The following is a 10,305-nucleotide window of genomic DNA, read 5'->3' as shown; positions in this document are numbered from 1 at the left end:
CATCCTCAGGGGAGGTGGGCCAAGTGGCTACAACAGGCAGAGAAGCCCTCCTGGAGATCACTGCATTAAGAAGTCAGGCAGGCATGTCCCTAGAAAAGAGAGGTGGGCATGGGAGTGGCAGGGACCACTGCAGCACTTAAGAGATTTGCTGATCACAGAAATAAATGAGTACGTGCAACAATGAAGAGTGGAAGTACAATTTCCTAGCACCACTCTGGGTGCAATATGCTTTCTGCACATAGTTGCTAACCCTCAGTGGCAAGACTGTAAGGTTACTATCTGCATGCCTTTTTTATAGATGAGGAAACTGAAGTCTCAAAGAATTACTCCACTTGCCCAAGGTCATGACTTTGAGTGGCAGAACTGGGATTCAAATTCTGTTCTGAATGAGACTAAAGATGACACTTTCCATTGCATTGGACCACCTCTCTTGTACAAGGAAACCAGTGAATGGATGAATGAGTGCTTAAAAAAAGAGATGCTCTAACTAATCCTGTGTTTCTGTTAAAAGATGACTGTTCTGTGGATTATCTGTTTTTTTTAATATTAAATTTGTAGTATCAAATTTATACATGAAACAGTAAAATTCCAAGGAATGAAATTTGGTCTCTGATGTTGACAGAAATATTTCAGGATCATCAGGGACCTGTCCCTCACATTCCCCCTTGGCATGCTGGATAAACCAGGGCTGGTTTAGATTTCCCTCATCCTGTCCTGTGCTTCACTCCGTCACACAGAGTTATTATTGTTTGTCCTGCCAAATCAGCGACCCCATCCAGGAGCTCTGTGGAGAACTTACAGAGACTCAGTGATGCTAGTAGGAGCTACATGGGGCCTCAAGGTGGAACAGGCCTGCAGCAGTTCATCTCACCCTAAGTCCAGACCACATCACCTTTGCATCCTGGCTCAGAGCTGCCAAAAAGGAAAATAGTGCCACCACTAAAACCCTCCTGCAATTTGCAGAATCACAAACATATTGAATTGGAAATAGTGCCTCACATTTTATGAGGACTTTCCAATACATATTCACATCTGTGATGTCACAGAATCATCATGACAGACTTGGGGGGCAGGTCATTCTCTTTCTCATATGAAACAGCTAAGATTTCCCACTAGGGAGTGTCTGGCAGTATCAAACATAGGATGTGAGGAACATTCCTGCCTCTGTTAGAAAACCTCCCTCCAGCAGACTTGGAGGTCTTTTCCACCCTCAAATTGCTTGACAGCCAGGGGCTGAGTTGTTTGTTAAGGTATACATAGAAAGACGTACAGCACCCATGTAGGGGCATACACATGTGGTTGCCCCTCAGTGAAGCTGCTGGGTCTCCTTTGAGGTAGGAATGTCAGGAGCAACTGATCTAACTTTCCAGGACTCAGGGCCACAGAAGGGCCATAGCAGCCCTGTGAAGGACAACTAGTGTGTACCCAGCTACTGCCACACAAATGTTTTCTAGATCCCCAGAGACTGGACATCTCCCAGGGCTTCTGGGAAGACACCTAGACCTGGAGGGCCTGTGGTGACTGAGCCAATTGTTAAAAATAGCCATGGAGATTTTGCTTTGAAGGGAAGCTGGCAAAAGAAAGAGATTTGGGGTTGGTGGGGGAACAACTTAGTAATTAATGCATGTAAAAAGCTATTATTCCAGAAACTGAAGTCATGGCCTACCCTGACTCCAGGAGACCATCAAGCAATTCCACTTTGTGCCCCAGGAGGACTGCAAGATATTAAGGTGGATCTGAGCCATTGTACTCCAGGGAGAGACCTCCACTGCCCAGGATTCAGATAGAATCACAGGTCAACAAATAAAAGGATCCTAGAGAAATTGCTGGACTGCAGCTTTCATCTGATTAAGCTATTCCCTGAATTTCAAACCCCTTACTTACACTTTTCTTCTTATAAAAAAGGTTGGTTTGAAATGAAATGTAAGATGGTGTATAGCGTACATAACTGCTGTCTTTTCACATCACCAGCCATCTGAATAAAGCACCCATAAAGATTCAATTCTTGCCTCTACTTATTAGTTCTGGTGGTGACGGGCAGCATGAATGCCGACTTTTTGGTTCCAGAGTCAGTCACTCACCAAGCCTAAAGAAAACCTGTCTCCTCACCTGTAAGGTACAGGTTGCTCCCTCCCCAGCACTTCCAAAGGCTCAAGAAGCCTTAACCACTGCCATGCCTGGGAGGTTAGCAGAATATTAAAAAGATGAAGAAGTCAAAATGAGCTTACAAAACTTGTGGTGCATTTTAAATGTCAACTAATGTGACATTGTGATTTATAAAAATGTTCAAACCTGTAGAGAATTTTTTTGAGTTTATTAAAGCCAAACTGACAACAACTGCCAGGAATCAAAATCTCAGGGATTAAGAAAATGCTCCAGACAGTGGCAGTTTTGCAGCTTACTTTGTACATTTGAATAAAAGGAGGAAACAAAAAGGGTTACATGAAATCCCTTGATGGTAAATTAGGAAAGCAGGAGAAAGCAAAGTGAGGAAATCTCTGGGACTGGATAAAAAGAAAAATGGAGAAACATATATTTCTTTCACATTGGTGGGTATAGGAGAGTTAATAATTAACATTTATAGCACATAAAGATAGTATGCAGTCAATAAGAAAACAATGAGGGGTTCTGTGGTCTTGAACTCTGGTGGCTAGGGTTGTACCCTGAGGGGTCTGAAGAAGACTATTCTGACACTTTAAAAATATGTTATATTAGATGCAAAAATACAGCAGACAGGGTCACTTAACATAAAAACTGACCTTTGTCAAGGAAGCTACAGGGCTAGGATGTACCTGCCATGACCAGCTTTTAGTTAGGAATTTTTATGTTCAGACCATCCCTTCTGGTTCCTTTTGGTCTCTGAGTCTGTAAGGCCCACCATGCAGGCTTCCCCTGGGCTTGTCAGGTTTAGCATGTGGTCCCTTTTTCATCCACAATAAAGAGAAATACATATTTGGTTTTTGTCCACTGTTTCCATCCCAGAATTCCTAAAACCCTTGGAATTTCCTGAAATGAGAGCATTAAAGTTATTTTTTGTTATGTTAATGAGTTAACTTTTGGACTCACACCTAAGGATAGGGGCTGGTTGCCAGGAGAACTAACCATATGAGTAGAAGGTTAGAACTTTCAGTCCTACCTCCATGAAGTTCCAGAAAGCGGGGAGGGGCTGGAGATAGAATCAATTGCCAGTGACCAATGATTTAATCAATCTGCCTATGTAATGGTCAACCATTAAAAAACTGAGGCTGTAAAAGAAATGGAAAGTTTATTTGGGGTCCTAAAAGATCTGAATGCTGGAGACACATTCAGAAAACACCTGAAGCATGCATGCTCTTGTGAAGACAAAGTCAGAGCTTAAAAAGTCAAAAGCTCCATGTTGTAACAAAGAAAACTTTTCTTATTGCTTCTTTTTTAATAATATATTTTATTGATTATGCTATTACAGTTGTCCCATTCCCCCCCCCCTTTATTCCCCTCCACCCTGAACACCCTCTCCCACCCACATCCCCCCTTTAGTTCATGTCCATGGGTCACACATATAAGTTCTTTGGCTTCTACATTTCCTATACTACTCTTAACCTCCCCCTATTTTCTACCTACCATTTATGGTACTTATTCTCTGTACTTTTTTCTCCTCTATCCCCCACCCACTTCCCTGCTGATAACCCTCCATGTGATCTCCATTTCTGTGGTTCTGTTCCTGTTCTAGTTGTTTGCTTAGATTGCTTTTGTTTTTGTTTTAGGTGTGGTTGTTAATAATTGTGAGTTTGTTGTCATTTTACTGTTCATATTTTTTTATCTTCTTTTTCTTAGAGAAGTCCCTTTAACATTTCATAAAATAAGGGCTTGGTGATGATGAACTCCTTTAACTTGACTTTATCTGAGAAGCACTTTATCTGCCCTTCCATTCTAAATGAAAGCTTTGCTGGGTAGAGCAATCTTGGATGTAGGTTCTTGCCTTTCATGATTTGGAATACTTCTTTCCAGCCCCTTCTTGCCTGTAAGGTCTCTTTTGAGAAATCAGCTGACAGTCTGATGGGAACTCCTTTGTAGGTAACTGTCTCCTTTTCCCTTGCTGCTTTTAATATTCTGTCCTTATCTTCAATCTTGGCTAATGTAATTATGATGTGCCTTGGTGTGTTCCTCCTTGGGTCCAACTTCTTTGGGACTCTCTGAGCTTCTTGGACTTCCTAGAAGTCTCTTTCCTTTGTCAGATTGGGAAAGTTCTCCTTCATTATTTGTTCAAATACATTTTCAATTTCTTGCTCTTTCTCTTCTCTTTCTGGTACCCCTATAATTCAGATGTTGGAACGTTTAAAGATGTCCTGGAGGTTCCTAAGCCTCTCCTCATTTTTTTGAATTCTTGTTTATTCATTCCTTTCTGGTTGGATGTTTCTTTTTTCCTTCTGGTCCACACCATTGATCTGAGTCCCAGTTTCCTTCCCATCACTGTTGGATCCCTGTGCATTTTCCTTTATTTCACTCAGTGTAGCCTTCATTTTTTCATCTAATTTGTGACCAAATTCAACCAATTCTGTGAACATCCTGATTACCAGTGTTTTGAACTGTGCATCTGATAGGCTGGCTATCTCTTCATCATTTAGTTGTATGTTTTCTGGGGCTTTGATCTGTTCTTCCATTTGGGCCATTTTTTTTTTTTGTCTTGGCACACCTGAGCCATGAAAGGTTAAGTGCCTAAGGCAGGTTCTGCTGAAAGGACTGATGCACCCAACTGACACAGAACATGCAGGTAAAAATGCTGGAGTAACTCATCCCAGTGTAAAAAGTCTACCCACATTCACACAATTGCGGTTCCTTAGAAGAAAGTACATTCTTGGTGGAAGGGATGGCTCACAGCTCTTTTTTTCTCTTATTGCTTCTAACACAGTGTGCTGATTAGTTCAAAAGGAAGGACTGGTCAGGTCCTAATGGTGAAATGCTGAGGTAAGCGAATTTCATCATGTGATTCTATAGCAACTGCTCAAGTACAAAAGTTCAAACTTCCTTCAGGTGTTGATATGCTTAAGTCTGACTTCCCTAATGGTCTCCTGATCCCATTTTAGGGCCTCTTGACATTAGTGGCTCCATTTCACATGTTTCTGTTCACATAATGAAGCCTCCATAAAACCCAATGGGACAGAGTTCAGAGAGCTTCTGCACTGGTGAACACATGGAAGTTCAGGGATAGTGGCGTGCTGGAGGAGCATGGAAGCTACCTGCCCTCTTCCCCATACTTTGTCCTATGCATCTCTTCCATATGGCCATTCCTGAGTTATATCCTTTTATAATAAACTAGTAGTCTGTAAATAAAATGTTTCTTTGAGTTCTGTGAGCTGCTCTAGCAAATTAATCAAACCTGGGAGGAGGTCATGGGAACTTCTGATCTGCAGCTGGTCCGTGCAGACGCACAGGTGATAACCTGGGCTTACAATTGGCATTTGAAGTACAGGTGAGGGAGGGCAGTTTTGTGGGACTGAGCTCTTAATCTGTGGGATCTGACACGATCTCTAGATTAACAGTGCAGAACTGAGTTGAAATTGATACACAACTGGTATCCAAGTGATGTCCTGACACCTCCCTCCACACCCCCCACCCCTGCCACACACACTGTAATTGGGTACAGAACTTTTAACATGGAATATATTGATGCTTAAAGTATAATGTAACATAACTATGTTAGGATTAAATCATTGCAGATTTTTAAAAAATTCTAAATTGTCATGTATTCTGTAGTAAAAGGGCAGGTATTTAAAGTTGCATAATATGAAATTTTCCCCTTCTGTCAATGAGTGATATCTCAGTTTTCTAAATCACTTTATTTATCATTTTTATTAAGTCCATGCTTGGGAACATGAAAAAGGCCTGTGGATGCATGGTGATGTTCACACGACATTGTGAATGTACTTAATGCCACTGAACAGTACACTTAAAAGTGGTTAAGATGGCAAGTTTTCCGTTAGGTGTGTTTTACCACAATTTTTTTAAAAAGTCTGTCCTTGGAGCCTTTCATTAATGCGCAGGGCCCAAAGCACATGAACTCCCCTAGGCAGGCTCTGATCAACTCTTGCCTACTTTTCAATTGAGTCCCCTGATTTGGTGGTTGTTGTGACCAAAATCTGGAATTCATGATAGTACTCGAGTCTGGGTAGAATCTCAGCTCTCCCACTACCTACATATTGAACCACATTTTATTTTATTTTAAAAGATCTTTCCTTTATTTCTTCTTTATGTTAAAGTGAGAGCAATGTAATAATTTTGTTTAGTTTATGTGCATAGGTTGGTAATATACTCTATGAGTCTTGTCAGAGGATATAAAAAGGGTGATAAACATATTTGTTAATAAAAATAATGTTGGAATGGACAGGGTTGATAATTATTAAACTCTTTACTGTTTGATATTTTGGTTTCTTCAAAATATATAATACAGTTTTATTAAAAATTATGGCCAGAGGAATAACCATCTATCATTGTAGCACTCAAGCTAAGCTATGTCAATAAACAGCCCTGAACTATCAGCAAAGATTTCCTCCTTGCTTTAGCCACATGTTCATTGAGGGTCAGAGGGTCTCTACTCATTGTAGTCACTCAGGGTTCCAAGCAGGCAGAGCAGCACCCTCTCAAATATTGTTGGTTACTTTGCCAGACTGTAGAAGAGATTGGAAAAAATATCTCATTCTAGCCATTAAATGGTCTGGTTCAGCAGTGGCACACTTCACTTCCCCTTATACCTCATTAGTCAGAATTAGTCATGTGTCTCTATTGCCTGCAAGAGGACTCAAAAGTTCAGTTTTCTGTGTGTCAGGAAGGCAAGAAGACCTTGATATTTGTGAAGAACACTAATGCCTCCCATTAGTCACTCTTAATTAGTTCCTTAGGATATTTTTTGAAGTGAGGTTAATGAACCCACTGCTCTTGCTTTCTATTAACAAACAATTTTCAAGAAGTTTTAATATATAATTATTCTAAAGCCTTATCATATATATTATCTAAAAATAACAAAAAGTTGGTCCTTGCCTTTGCAATATTTGTGCTTAATCCCTGCTATAGTGCATTATACAAAACTTTCTGTACAATTAAAAAACAGTAGTGATGTCAGGCAATGATTGTTCCTTATCTGAATGGGAATATATCTACTGATTCAGGCTTAAGGATGAACAGTGCATGGGATCCTCTAACACATGGATTTTCATCCTTTCTAACTTACTTGAGGTGATGCTGTAATCATTGTTCCTCTCTCCCTCCATTTTTATATTTTTTCTTTCTGTGTTGGAAATTCCTGTCAGCATACAGAATGTTGCATACTGCTTTCTCTGGTTCTATTTCTGCAAACACTCTGAAAGACCTCTCTATACTTTCTTTTCCATTGTCTCCTCCCTCTCTCCTTGGATCTCACTTGAGTCAGGCTTTTGCCCTAAGCTCTCCCCCAACAAATGGTTTACATCAGGGTCATCAATGACCTCCATGTTGACAAATCCAGGGGTCAGTCTTTAGTCCTCATTTTACAGAGCATGTGGCACAGTTGGACAATGCCTCCTTTCTCTTTAAAGTCCCTTTCTACATTTGACTTCCAGGACATCACTCAATTGGTTCTCCTCACTCACCTTTGCTGGCTTTTCCTTATCTCCCCATTCTCAAAGCAATAGCAGTGTCTAGGGCCTCTCCTTAGTCTGCACCTCTCCTTTTCAGATGCCTTAATTGACCTCATCCAGGGCGATGGCCTTAAATACCTTTGATGGAGATGATACACAAATTTACATCTTCATCCTGGATCTCTTTCCTAATCCACCTATGAATATGTCTCCTTGACATCTCTATTTTGAATGCTTATTAGATATTTCAAATTTTATATACACAAAGTAGCCCACTCAATTTTCCCTTGCAACTTCTACTATCTTCTCAATCTCACTAAATGGTAATTGCAGTCTTCCAGTGGTTGAAGCCAAACAAAGGAATTTATTCTCTAGTCCTTTCTTTCTCTCACATCCCATACCTAATCCATCAGCAAACCTTATCAGTTCTACTTCAAAAAATGTTCTGAAAAATTCAGTCCTCATCACTTTTACCCCATCACTTTGTTCTTTTATCTGATTTAGAGGAACAACCTCCTAATGATGTCCTTGCTTCAGTGCATGCCCCTGTAATCTAATTTCCACACTTAAACATTGATTCCAACATTTCATTCCTTAAAACCACCCATAGCACTTACCTTTTGCATGAAAAAAAAACCCACCTGGAACTGCATGGCCATAAGCAACAATCATTTCCTTATCACATGATTCTGTGAGTCAGCATTTGGACTGAGCCCAGTGAAGTGGTTCTTCTGCTGATGTGCTTGGGGACTTATGTGACTGCAGTTAGCTGCTGGCCCTCTAGGTGGCTGTGCTTCTGTTAACTGGCAATGCTGAGTCACACATTTCTTATCCCCACACTAGGCCAGTGAGGCTTTTCCACAGGATAGGAGGTGATTCCAAGCACAGCAAGCATGAAAGTCCCATGTCTTCATGACTCCAATGCTTAGATCTAGTACAGTGTCACATCTGCCACATCCTACTGGTCAAAGCAATTCACAAGACCTACTGAAATTCGAGGGTTGGAGAATAAACTCCATTTCTTGACAGAAACAGCTACAAAAGACTGTGGCCATTTTTATGATCCACCACACATTGAATGGTGTCCTACCTCATTTCCATAGCCTTTCAGATTTCTGCTCAAATATCACCTTAGCTGAGCTGATAAAAAACCAGAAGCAGATCCAGAAAGAGAAGACAGAAGGCAAACACCAAACACTTCTAAGATGAATTCCACCTGGTTTTTCTTGAGAATTTGCATTATTTTTTTCTTTTGCATAGCTTTTTAAGATTTTTTCTTTTGCATCAATTGTATTCCCACTAATTCACTGTTTCTTATTCTTTTCTCTTGTATTTTTATATTATTTTTTATTTTTAATTCAAATCTCACATTGTACCCTTTTCTTGTCTTGCTCTATTTTGCCTTCTTCCTGCACTTTATTTTTGCTGTAAATCTTATCCACCTCCCACACTATGCCTTGTTCCTACTCTTTACTCTATTTTTCCTCCCTCTATCCTTTCAAAATAATTTTACTTCCTTTAGTCAGCTCTCATTCTTTTCCCCTGCTTATAATATTCTTATTTTCCTTCCATCTTTACAAATTGTGGCTTGTTGAGTGTGGATACCATGGTTATTGCTCTTCTTCAAATGTATTCTATTTGTTCACTATTTTTTTTTAAGTTTCGTAGGTTACTCTCTTCCTGTCTTGATCCATTTTGCCTTCCTCCTGCCCATGCTTATTTGAGCTCAGGATTTTATTTTTTCCCTTTTTAGCTTGACTTCTATTCCTCACTCATTATTTCTCCTCCCTCTATCTTGTAAAAATCATTTTTCCTTACTGTAGACATCTCATATTCTCTTTTCTCTTTCATATAATACTCTTATTTTCTTTCCACCTTTATTAATCTTTGCTCAGCTTTCATTGATATTGAGCTTGTTGTGGTTTTTCTACAATTTTGTGCCTTTTAGCTCACTGTCTTTTAAATTTTATTTCAAACCTCATCTTATACTCTTCCCTTTTCTTATTCCATTTTTTATCACCCTTCCCTGTTTTACTTACATTTTAAATTTTATTTCTTTCCTTTCTTCAATTTGTTCCTGTTCCCTACTCATATTATTTCTCTTCCCTCTTCACACCTAAAATCATTTTTCTCTTCTTTAGTCATCTCTTATTCCCTTTTTGCTATCTTATAATATTCTTAATCTCTCTCTACCTTTATTCATCTTTGCTCAATTGCTGTTGATATTGCTGACATGGTAGGGGGTAATTTTTGCTGGCATGGGTTTGGTTCTCTGGGTAGTAATGCTTTGTTAACCAGCACCTACACAACAACACACAAGACATGGTGGGGTTGTGGCACCCACTCAGCCAGCCAGAGGGAAGAACCCACAATGAATGAGCCATCAATAATCAAAGTCCAAGTACAACGTGAGAGCCCACATAAAGTGAATAAAAGGCAACCCAAAGCATACAGATTAGGACATCAAAGAAACTGAACCACTGTCCCACAGAACTCATACCACAGAATCCACCTTTCCCCCCAGACACAGGCAGTGGAAATAGAGCAACCTGAGAAACAGAAACAAACAAAAAGAGTCACCTAAAATAGGAAGACAAAGAAATAACACCCAATCAAAAGGAAAAGAGGAATACCCAGAAAAAGGGGTAAATGAAATTGAGGCAAACAATCTATTAGATATAAATTCAAAGTAATGGCTATAAGGATGCTCAAGAAA

Source organism: Phyllostomus hastatus, unplaced genomic scaffold (genome assembly GCF_019186645.2).
Source record: "Phyllostomus hastatus isolate PE091 unplaced genomic scaffold, TTU_PhHast_1.1 phas_contig_80, whole genome shotgun sequence".
NCBI lineage: Eukaryota > Metazoa > Chordata > Mammalia > Chiroptera > Phyllostomidae > Phyllostomus > Phyllostomus hastatus.
This window is presented reverse-complemented; position numbering follows the sequence as displayed.